Raw genomic sequence first — 13104 nt, 5'->3', positions numbered from 1 at the left:
CAGACGGACACCGGTCACATGACCTGCCGGTTACCATGACGACGTTCTGACGGTCCAGCAGCGGTTCTGCAGGAGGTCCCGATTAACATCTGCTGACTCGGGTTCCCACGGATCAGAACCACCGGGTCAGCAAGCTGAGTCAGAACCACCCGCAGCGCCGCCATGCTGGCCCTCTAGTCGCCATGGCAACCTGGTTGCTCAGCCGCCTGGTTCTGATCGGGGACGTTTCTGCTGCTGACTGGAACCGGACCGGCTGACCTACGGATCAGAACCACAGTTTTCCCCTGCCGGTTCTGGTACCACCTCTACTGGACCCGGCCGAACCAGTTCCTGTTCTGAGCCAGAACCACTCCCGGCCTCAAACCAACCTGCTAGAACCGATTGGTTCTGATTGGGTCCAGTTGGTTCCGGTTGGGTCCAGGTGTGTCCTGTCTCAGAGCTCGTCTCAGACCCAACTGGATCAGAACCGAGCCTGAAGCAGGTGTGTGTTCCTTTGCCTCACCTGGAGCTCCACCCTCTCACATGTGTACTGTCAGCCAATCCAGCTGCAGCGGTTCTGGACGGGTTCTGCCCACCACCCTGATGCTCACCTGAGAACCTGCTGACTCCAGGTTCTGCTGCTGGCTCCGCCCACCTCCTCCCTGGGAACAGTGTTTCCATGGCAACCTGTCTGAGAACTGGACCGGTTCTGCCAGTGTGTCCGGTCGTAGAAGAAACCAGTTATGACCCGGTTCTGATCTGCAGAGTTTCACAGTTGAAAACAGGTTCTGTTGTCATTCTAGAACCAGGATCAGCATCAGAACCAGCAGGTCCGCTGGAACCCGTAGGTTCAGACCGGGGCGGTTCTGGAGCCTAAGAATGAAGCAGTTCTCAGGAGCCAGAACTGGATCAGAACCCGAACCAGTCCAAACACAGCAACTGGTGAACGGCTGAAACCCAGAGCAGAACACAACTCGGCCTGGAGTTCTGTAGATCCACGAGCAGGTTCTAATCCGATCAGAACTCATCAGAACCGTGATGAATCCGTCCAATCCTGCGGAGCACAGGAAGTCCCACTGAGGGCAACTTCCTGTTGTCCTGCAGCGTTCTGAGGCAACGGCAACGAACAACCGAGTCTGAGTCAAACAGTTCTCCATGAAAGAACTTCGGTTCGGTTCGGTTCAGTTCAGTTCAGTTCAGTTCAGTTCAGTTCAGTTCAGTTCAGCTGCTCCTCCCAGTTAAAGATGGCCGTCCCTCTGTATTTTTTTTTTATAACTTTATTTTTATTGAAAATTTTTAGAATACTTTCAAAAAGAAAAATCAAACAATACAGAACAAACAAAACAAATATAAGCTAGTGGGGGGAGACTCCTATTCCAGAATTTACCGTTCATATCCAAAATTACTCCTGTAGCGTTGATGTGATGTTTCTCCATTTTCCCATTTGTCCTCACGTTGCTCTTCTTGTGTCCTCAGTGTTAGAATCTCCTTCTCATATAATGAGTTCACAGTCTGTATCCTTCCTTTGTGGTGGGAGGGTCAGACTGGCACCACTTCCTAGTTATTACCTTTTTGGCAGAATTTTAAACAAATAACAGTCATTATTAAGAACAACATTCTCCAAAAGGCCAAGATATAAAACCAGACCGGTCTTAGGTATTATGTAACCTAATATTATTACAATCTTTTTGTGTATTTCCTTCCAGAACTGTGTAATTCTAGGACAAAGCCAGAAAATATGGGCATGATTAACATTAAATGCTCCACAATTTCTCCAACACGGTTGAACAGTAGATTTGAATTTACTGGTAGTTTTGGGTGTTATAAAAAATCTGATTATATTTTTCCAACAATGTTCTCTCCAAATTCTGGAAGAGGATGTCGTAGTTTGGGTCTTCCAGATATTCAACCAGTCGTCTTCCGTTAGCAGAATTTCCGATTCCCATTTTGTTTTAATATCCAAAGTATTAGTGCCTCTATTTTCCAATAGATGTTTATACAGTAAGGACACTGTTCTGTGTTTTTTACCCTTATAGGTCTCGATCAGCATTTTGACAATCCCATTTTCATTTTGACCTACTCTGTGTTTTATCTCTTTGTTATAAAAATCCCTTCATTGTAAATATCTAAAATGGTTTTGAGTTCTTAGAGCAAATTCTTGCTGTAGTTCCTGGAAACCTTTGAAGTGCCCATCTTTAAGGACCAGGCATAACGCTGTTAAACCTCTTTCTAGCCACTCTTTAAATCTTAGGTCTTGAGTAAAATATTTGTTATAGGCTGGCCACTGGATCAAACATAATTGTTCCTCTAGTTTGCATTTCCGGATTATATATAACCATTTACCCAGTGAGAAACTGGTAATAGCATTAACTTTCTCAAGTGTATTCTTGGTGGTCTCTATATCTCCAATGATACTCCGCAGTTCTCTTCCATGGACTTTTTGTTCAATATTTTTCCATTTCGCTTCATAATTTTTGTCACTTATATTTATTATGGAAGTTATTTGGGCAGCGTGATAATATTCTCTAAAGTCTGGTAATGCCATACCTCCCTTCTCTTTTGGTAATTGTAAAGTTGCAAATCTTATTCTGGGTTTTTTGGCGTTCCATATGAATCCAGATATAATCCGGTTCCATGTTTTAAACTGTCTGTCCGGGATTTCTATAGGTAATGCCAGGAAAAGATACAATAACCTTGGTAATACGTTCGTTTTTATGGTTTCAATTCTAGAGCTGAAATCTAGTGTTAGAGCATCCCACCTTCTAATGTCCCTCTTAATTTCTTGGTCCACTCTAATAAAGTTAGCTTTATATAGCTCATCTATCTTTTTCGTTAATTGTATTCCTAGGTATGTCATCAAAGTAGAGATCCAATTTAATTTATATTGTCCACGAATCGTTTCTGATGGTGTATAACCCAATGTCAAAACCTGCGTCTTTTTCAAATTTAATTTATATCCTGAGTAGAAGCCGAATATCTCTGTTTGATCAGACAAGGCAACGAATTTTCCGGGTTTGATAAATAACAGATTACATCATCCGCGAACAGACCTATTGTATGAAATTCATTATGTATATCAATACCCTTGAGATCCTTATGTTGTCTTAGGTGTTGTGCCAGTGGTTCAATATAAATTGCAAATAGTGTTGGTGATAAACAGCAACCCTGACGGGTAGAACGCTCCAGTTTTATATTATCAGTTAGATTTCCATTAATCTTGTGTCATGAAACGGTGTGGTGTTGGTGATGGTGAGGCAGACGCTTGTAAACCCAGGTAAAGATGAATAATGAATTTAATAAAGAATGTCCAGAAAATCCACACAACCTGGCAGCACGACTGAGCAGAAGCCAGGGCTCAACGCCGGTAGCAACTGGTAATTGAATGGACCAGACGAAGGACTGAACGCACATTCGACGCTGACAAGACATTGACAGTGAATTGACAAGAACCCGACAGAGACGCAGACACACAGGTGGAGTTAAATACACAGCGGGTAATCACAGAACGAGACACACCTGGGAACAATCAAGGGGAGGACAGGACAAGAAAACTCGAAATTAACACAGAAAACACAGAACACGACATCTTGATTCTGGCCACTGGGGATTGGTATAAAGTCCTCACACACTGTACAGCCTTTTCATTAAAACCACATTTTTCAAGTGCTTTATATAGGAAGTTCCAGCTTACACTGTCAAAAGCTTTCTCTGCATCGAGACTGATTAAAATAGCTTTTATTTTTTTATTTTGAATATGGTCTATAATGTGGGCTGCACAGTGGCGCAGTTGGTAGCACTGTTGCCTTGCAGCAAGAAGGTCCTGGGTTCGATTCCCGGCTGGGGTCTTTCTGCATGGAGTTTGCATGTTCTCCCTGTGCATGCGTGGGTTCTCTCCGGGTACTCCGGCTTCCTCCCACAGTCCAAAAACATGACTGTTAGGTTAATTGGTCTATCTAAATTCTCCCTAGGGGTGTGAGTGTGTGTGTGAATGGTTGTTTGTCCTGTATGTCTTTGTGTTGCCCTGCGACAGACTGGCGACCTGTCCAGGGTGTACCCCGCCTCCCGCCTGGAACGTAGCTGGAGATAGGCACCAGCAGCCCTCCCGACCCCATTAGGGACAAGGGTGAACAGAAAATGGATGGATGGATGGATGGATGGTCTATAATGTGAAGTGCCCTCCTGATATTATCTCGCGTTTGGCAACCTCTAATAAATCCTGTTTGGTCTTCATCTATGATATCTCCAATGAATTGTTCAAATCGTTTTGCTAATATCGAGGTATAAATTTTATAATCCATGTTTAGAATAGATATAGGTCTATAATCCGAGCATGTCTCACTCATCTCTCCAAGACGGAGGGACCACTGCATGTTCCAAAGTGTAATTAAATGATTTTTCTAGTAATGGTAGGAGATTTTCATTAAAGGATTTCTACCACTCAGATGGCAATCCATCACTACCTGGTGTTTGACCGTTTTTTAACCTATTAATTGCTTTTTGTTTTTCTATCCTTGTTATGTGAGAAGTTTGTTTTGATTTTCTCCAATTGAGGGTCCAGTAAATCCAAGAAGGTTTCTATCTGTCCATCTTCAGCGGAAGGAGGTTGACTGTATAATCTCTGATAGTATGTCCTAAACAATTCCTCAATAATTACAGGGTCGTGTATCATTTGATTTGTTTCACCATCCTTTAATTTATAAATATTTCTATCTGACTGTTGCTTTTTCAGTTTCTTTGCCAGCAGTTTTTTCCCTTTAGGTCCGACTTCATGATATGATTGTCTAATAAATTTCGATTTCTTTTCAATTTCATATGTAAGTATTTTATCAGCGTTGTTTCTTAATTCTTTTATTTTCATAAACAGATTGGGATTTCGGGTTAATTTATGTTGTTTTTCTAGTTCTATTAATTTAGCTCTTTCTTTTTCATAGGCTTCCACTCTGGATTTTTTAAAGGCCACAGTTTTTGATATCAATTTTCCTCTTAATACTGCCTTAAGTGCGTCCCATAGTATTACCGGGTTAACCTGACCATCATCATTCTCTTCTATGTAAGTTTTTACATCATGGGAAATTTCAGTTTTGATTGTTTTGTAGTTCAGCAAGCCTACTTTTAACCGCCAGGCTGTTTTGCGTTTTCTGGAAAGTAAATTTAGTTTTAATGTTAGGGAAGAATGGTCAGATATACTTGTTTCTTCTATTTTACATTCCTTTACTTTATATATGTCAGATTTATTCATGAAAAGGTAGTCAATTGTGGAATAGCTTTTATTGGGCACAGAATAGTGGGTATAATCTTTTATATTAGGGTTTAATTCCCTCCAGACATCAACAAATCCAAATTCTTCAAGTGCCAGTTTAAATTTTTTTGTAGTTAGATTTTGTTTTTTATTGTTTGTTGTATCAAGCTTGGTGTTCAATACCATATTGAAATCTCCTCCCCAGATCAGCATTCCCTCTGTTTCCATAATTATTTTATTGAGGAGGCTATTAAGAAATTGTATGTTAATGTTTGGGGGGTTGTAGACATTGACCAGTGTTACCTTTACGTTTTCAAGAGTCCCCTTCACTATCACATATCTCCCTTCTTTATCTGACAGATCATGGCTACAGTCAAATTTTACTGAGTCATGAATTAGAATTGAAACTCCTCTTTTGTTTCCATGTCTGAATGAGCTATAAAATGTATTTGAGTAGCCAAAGCCTCTAAGCCAGTGGTTCTTAACCTGGGTTCGGTCGAACCCCAGGGGTTCGATGAGTCGGTCTCAGGGGTTCGGCGGAGCCTCTGCCGCGGAGGTAAACACACACCTGTGTAAAGTCGTGATGACGCGCCCCGCTTGGCCATCACTGGCCGCAGAGGATCACGTTACATTGCTCGGCCAATCAGGTGTAGCGCCTTTCTCAACTGAGCAGATCTGACTGCGAGGTGTAGTGTTAACCAGTTTGTATAATCAGAAGTAGGTACGGCACGGAGTCATGAGTGGGGTGAATAATTAATACAACTGATACAAAAAAGTAAAGTTTGTTAATATTGCTATTTATTGCAGTGGCAATAATAATAATAATAATAATACCAAAACAACAAAACAATAAATTTCCAAAAACAGAAAGGGAAAAAAACAACCCAACAAAAACAATTATAATAACAATCAGTGATACTTCAAACGTAATAGAGTCCACAATAGATCCAAGAACAAAAAGAGAATAATTATGTTCCCTTTTCAATACTCAGAGTTTAGTTCGTTTCTGTAGGGAAAGTGTAGTTCCGTTTTCCTACCACCAGATGGTGGGTGGGTAGCTCGCCATCTTCCGTCACCAAGTGAGTCAATGCAACGGCAAAGGGGGAAAAAAACCTGACCGTCGAGTAACGGATTATCTGAGGAGGTGGATGCAATGATAACTTGCTCAAAACAGGAAGGTTTACCAGCTCTCAATGGATCACAACCGCAATCTTCAAGTTTTAGAGATTAAATATGAGTGATGAGTCGATTCAGAAACTCCAGGTTGTTTTACAAACAACCAACACGACAACCAACAGTGAGTAGCAGCAAGGTGGGGAAGAAAAAACAAACCCCGGAAGCACACATGACAATCAACTTAAAGGGACAGCTTAAAGGGAAGGTGATTGGGTCATGGCGGACACCTGGGTTACACAGGGCTGCGGGGAATTTAGTGCGCGCAGTATCAGCTTCTGTCGTAGTTGTACGTCGCGTGGTTTCTTTCTTAATATTTTAATCCATACTAAATATGTCGAGCAAAAAAAGAAGAAAATGAACAGACTTTGCTCTGAAGATGCACCTGCCAAGGTGAAGCCACGCCTCTCTGAAGCCACGCCTCTCTGAAACCACGCCTCTCTGAACTGGTCTCCCCAAAACAACAGCAGGAGTCTCACTGATTTGCAGGTATGTCATTTGTGCAAAACTTTATTCTGGCCCCAAAAAAGTATTTTGTGGATTCAAAACGACAAAAAACAAACTAAATTTAAAATTTAAAAAATGAAGTTATTAAAAAAAAAATGTACTCTTTGAAAAAATCCAAATTTATTTTTAATTAGTAAAATAGTAAAAAAAAAATTTGGGGGCTGAAATTCTTTCATGGGGCCAAAATATTTTTGGGGGCCAGAATAAAGTAACACTGTAACTTGCTGTGAGTTCATGGTTTTGTTCTTTGAGCAAAGTGACGTTCATGCACGACTCATTTTGTGCACCAGCAAAAAAACATATACATATACCTATGTCTTGAATTTGGAAAAAAAAAGTATTTTATTTATCACTAAAGAAGGGTTTGGTGAATGCGCATATGAAACTGATGGGTTCGGTACCTCAAAAAAGGTTAAGAACCACTGATCTAAGCTTTTCATGTTCTGGTTTAGACAGGTGTGTTTCCTGTAAATAAATTATCTGTGCTTTCTCTTTTCGCATTTTAGTTAAAATGTTTTCGTTTAATAGGATTGTTCATACCGTTCACATTCAACGAAACAATCTTGATATTATCAACCATTATTTAGATTAGTATGGTCACCATGCAATATCAGAAAAAGAACCCCCAACAAATAACTAAACGGGCTATTAAAACATAGATGAACAAATAGAACAGAAGCTTCCAAAGGTGGAGATGTGTAAGGACATCCCTCGGGGTCCCTGCTGGTGGGGGGGAGGCAAAACACCACACTAAGGTGGGGGCCCTCTCTAGTAGTAGCCTGAGGTCTACTTATACTAGATAAGTCCAACATTTGGTAAACACTACAACATTTGCTCCATTCGGTTAAATATCTAACAAAAGACCTATAACAGATAACTTTGGTAACAGAAGAGAGACTGATATCCAAAACTGGGTTGAATCAGGCTGGAAAAGTCAATCAGCTCTTATAATAATACGAACCACCTCCTGTGAGTCGATGTTCAGAGTCGCTGATCCTCACGTCTGAACTCAGTAAGCTTCTCCCTCGCGCGTTGACCTGTATCGGTGTTGTGAATCCGTTTCCATGGCAACAGCGAGTCCAGCCTCTCCTTGGCCAATCTTAACTTGTTTTCTTTCGGAACCCAGGTCAAGCCGAAGCCTCTCTTGATCATATCCGATGCTGTTTCGTCCGCGTTCTCATAGGTCCGTACTCCAGAGTCCCAGAAGATTCTCATCTTTGTGTCTGGAATCTGATACCTTTCTGTTTCAAGGCTGCCTTTAATGGGCCGTATGCTTTGCGTCTTTCTATGACATCCGAAGCATAATCGTTATCAAAGTAAAGGCGTTTTCCTTCCATCTCCACTTTCTGCTCCCAGGCTTTCTTTAGAACCATTTCTTTTGTATTGAATTGCAAAAAATTCACAATTATAGATCTCGGGGCTGTGTTGGGAGGCGGCCTGGGTACCAATGCTCGGTGTGCCCGCTGTATCCGGACTTCACTTCCATCTGGTAGCTTCAGCTGTTTATTTAGCAAATCGGTGACAAACTCGGAGACCGGTCTACCTTCTTTTCCTTCCGGAACTCCATAGATGCGAAGATTATTTCTCCGGCTTCGACTCTCCAAATCCACAAGTTTGTCGTTCATAGCTCTGTTCCTTTCTAATGTCTCAAGCAGCTCATTTTTCATTTCCAAGCACGCAGCTTCCAGGTCAGCCACTCGGGTCTGAACCTTGGTGATACTGCCCTTCTGGTTCTGCAGCTCACGCATCATTTCCTCCCTGAATCTGCTGAGATCTTCCTTCATTGTAGCCTTTACGTCTTCTTTGAGTTCTTCTATGTCGTGCTTCATTTCGTTTTTAAACTCTTTTAAGTCTTTTGAAAGCGTCTTGAGACCCTCCAGCAACGCGGATTGCTGTGGGTCAACGCTAGCTTTCCTCGTGGTAGCATTAGCGTCATCTTCACTAGCATCTCCCGACTGTTCGCCATTATCTTGTGTTTTAGTCGTTTTCTTTTCGGTCTTGTTAGTTTTCGGCATTTTCCCCCTTTAAGTGGTTTAGCCTGGAGTTTTGCTAATTATCTGAATTAAGCGAGGGGGGAAATTTTAATTACCGACACGGAGGAGCCTGTTTTTATGCGGCCATCTTGTTGAAGCGTTGACCCGGAAGTCCATCTCTGTATTTTTTTTATTAAACATTTTGAACGATTGTGCAGAATCACGTGGCATGAAGGTACGTACATTTTTATTTGGTCAGACAGGAAATATAAAGTATCCCATCCATCCATCCATTTTTTCTGGGGTCGTGGGGTCAGCAGCTTCAGAACGGAGGCCCAGCCTTCCCTCCCCAGCCTCTTGTTCCAGCTCCTCCGGGGGAATCCCAAGGCGTAACCCTAACCCAGGCCAGCCAGCAGTTTACTGTTAAACTGAGAGTGAGCGGTCCAGATTATAAGCCAAGTTCCTCAACCAATCTCCATTACCATTTAGAAAATGTCTTGTGGACCAATTTTCCATCCAGCGATGTGAACAAAGAGAATTATTCCTGCAGCTCATCTCTGTTGCTCCAGATGGAGTTTGGTGAGGAGTGAAGCTGTTCATGTTCAGAAGTTTCCAACCCAACAAAACCTGCTTGTAAAGGCAGATCACTTAACAGGAAGTCTGTCGACACCAAAGTCACATCTAAGAACAAAATCTATGCATCCAATTTTTTAAACAAACCTTTTATTTTAAAAAAGGTCCATGAAATATGAAAATGGCCAGCTTGTTTCGACCCACATGACCTCCAGCCTGCTCTGTCTGCCACTCTGAGCTGGTGTTTTGAAGAAGTGTGTAAGAGTCTTCCAAGCACATTCCCTATATGCTAGTGATGATGTACATTTCCAACAGTTATTCAAAATGTCTGACCAGTCTTCATGTGAATTTGGCAGTTCCCTTCCTTGTCCCATCTCTCCTTTATATATAATGTATCCCCTCCTTCAGGTTTTGTAGTTCATTATACATTTTGGATGTTAATTTATTAACAGAGGTTGATTGATACGATTTTAGAAAGATATTCAATAAGCCAACAAATGTTCTGTCTGGTTCATCTTTATTCGTTTTTTATAAATAATGCCGGATTTGTAGATAACGGAAAAAATCTCTGTTATCAAGACCATATTTTTGCTTAATGTCTTGAACGGTCCTCAGACAGCCTTTATGATATAAGTCATTGTATTTTACCAAGCCCTTTCCAATCCATTTTTAAAAGTATTATCTGTTTTATTTGGGGTCAAATCTTGATCATATGCTATCCATCTGATTGGTAAACAGGACTCTTTATTTTCTTTGACTAATTTTGACCAGGTCTTGAGTGCTGTTTCTGAACATGGATTGAGTTCTTTAAGGTCTTTTATTAGGTCTATATTTCCAATTGCTGCTTATAAGAAGGCATCATTGCTTATACATTCAACCTCCTTCCATTTTGCAGTGTATGAGGGGTCACACATTTCCACCAATGGGATTATTTGTGCTGCTTTGTAGTAGTTACTCATATTTGGGAGTGAAAGGCCTCCTTTACTTTTATTTAACTGTAAAGTTTTAAATCTAGTCCTTGGCTGTTTCCCTTGCCAAATAAATCTTAAAATCAGTTTGTCAATTTCTTTGAACATAGATTTGGCTGGTTCTGCTGGTAGGGTCTGAAAAAAGTATAGTAGCTTTGGCAGCAGCATCATTTTGATAGCCTCTATTCTCTGCATGAGACCCAGATAAGGCAACAGGCTCCACCTGGATATGTCATTTTTTATTTTAGTCATTAATGGGTCATAATTTACTGAGACAATAGTCCTTGGGTCTTTAGGAATGGTCACTCCAGGTATACAATTGAATCCATGTCCCAATTTATTTTGACGTTTTCTTTGTCAATATTGTCGGATGAATATTTGAATGTCAAGACCTGAGATTTGTGGGAGTTCAATTTATAACCTGAAAATTTCCCATACTGCAACAAGACTTTATGTAATTCTGGGAGGGATTCCTGGGGTCTTGTCAAGTAGATTAAAATATCGTTTGCAAAAAGCGCTAATTTTTGTTCATTATGATTTATCTTTATGCCGTGTATTTTGGTGCTTTGTCTAATCCATTGTGCTAAAGGTTCAATAAATATGGCGAATAGTAATGAGGATATGGAAAATCCTTGTCTGCACCCTTGCTCAATTTTTATTTCTTCTGATAGTCCCCGTTAATCCGGATCTTACCTGTAGGTTGGTTGTACAATTCCTGAATTATCTTTATAAATTTATTGGAAAAGTTGAATTGGGACAGGACTCTGAATAAGAATGACCAGTCTACAGTATCGAATGCTTTTTGTGCGTCTAGACCCAGTATTATTGCTTGTTTGTGAGTCAGTCTTCTTAATATGGTTGATCACGTTTAGGGTTCTTCTAATCTTGTCTCTTCTTTACGAACCCTGTCTGGTCTAAAGTTATTATATCTGGGAGGATATGTTCTAGTCTTTTAGCTAATATGGCAGTAAAGATTTTAGAGTCTTGATTAAGTAGACTAATTGGGCGGTAATTTGAACAGTTTCGTTTGTCTTTACCTTCTTTTGGGATAACTGTAATCATTGTTTCCCTCCAGGAGGGAGGAATTTGTCCCCATTTAAAACCCAATTAAATGTTCTCAAAAGAACAGGAGACAGCTCTTTTAAATAGATCTTATACCATTCAGCTCTGAATCCATCTGGTCCTGGTGATTTGTTACGTTTTCATTTATTTATTGCTTTTACAATTTCTTGAGGTGTTATATTTTTGGTCAGAGCTTCATTTTGTTCATTTGATACAGTAGGCAGTAACAATTTGTTCAGTAGTACGTTAGCTTCGTCCGTTCCTTCTTGTTCTTTTGGGGTATACAAGTTTTGGTAGTATTTTTCAAAGCATTTTCTTATTTCTGTACCTTAATAGGTAACTTTATTAGTTATTGGTTCTCTAATTTTGTATATACTTATTTCCTCTTGTTGTTTTTTTAGTGTGTATGCTAAAAATGTTGATGATTTTAGGCTTGTTTCATAGTAACTTTGTCTTAAGAATAAAAGTTTCTTCTGTATACTGGTCTGTAATTCTTGATTGATTTCATCTCTGGTTTGTTTTATTTTTGTAAGGTTTTTAGATCTACTTTGTTTTTATTTTATTCTCTAATTCGGTCAATTTGTGTTTCAAATTATTTAATTTTTCTTGTCTAGATTTTTATAAGAGATGAGATCAAGACAGCTTTACAGGCATCCCATAATATTGCAGGGGAGACTTCTCCATTGTCGTTGTCCTGCATATATGTCTGAATTTCTTGACTTAACTCTTCTTTAGTTTTGCCCTTGAGTATACTAGAGTTAAGTCTCCATAGAAACGGGGTTTTTGTTTTGTTAACATTTACTTTTATATGAAGTGGGCAATGATCGGAGAGGTCCATCAGCCCAATACAACATTTTTCTACTCGTCCTAAGTCCTTGTTATACATGAAGAAATAATCAATTCTTGAGTATGAATGGTGAGCTGCAGAGTAGGACGTATAATCCCTCTTTCTGGCCAAACGTCACTTATCCTCAGCTCTTTGATCATCTTCCTGATCTTCCTACCTATGCTGCTGTTAACTCTGGGTTGTTTAGAGGTATCTTCAGAAGGATTTAGTTTTACGTTAAAGTCTCCACCGCAGACTACTAAGCCACGTGATTTAGTTATCATCATATCAAAGATATGTTTATAAAATGTCCACTCCGAACTAATCCATAGAACATAGACATTGACAAAAGTAATTTCTTGTCCCTTGAGTCTGCCCACTGCTGTATTGTATCTACCATCCTTGTCTTTATATTCACAGATTTATTTGATTTATATTCAAATGTGACCCTCTGAGATATTAAGGTTGCCACTCCCCTTCTCCCACCTGTTTTATGTGATGACTAAATACCTGGTTAAAGCCCATTTTATTAAGTTTACTATGCTCTACCTCTGAGAGACGGGTTTCCTGGAGGAATATCACTTCTGCTTTTTCTTTTTTCATCTTTCCTAATATTTTTGCCCTTTTTATTGGATTAAGAAGTCCTTTTACATTATAGGTTGTGATTTGCAGTGGTGATAATGAAGTCATTGGATTGTATATCGTTGGAAATTCAGAACAAATAAAATAAGTGACAGCCCTAGTCTACTCAAACAAAGAACTGTGAACAAACAGAACATTTTAGTTTTGTAAATTAAGCTAACA

The sequence above is a fragment of the Xiphophorus hellerii genome, chromosome 21, assembly GCF_003331165.1.
Source record: "Xiphophorus hellerii strain 12219 chromosome 21, Xiphophorus_hellerii-4.1, whole genome shotgun sequence".
NCBI lineage: Eukaryota > Metazoa > Chordata > Actinopteri > Cyprinodontiformes > Poeciliidae > Xiphophorus > Xiphophorus hellerii.
The sequence above is the reverse complement of the archived record's forward strand: the minus strand, read 5'-3'. Positions refer to the sequence as shown.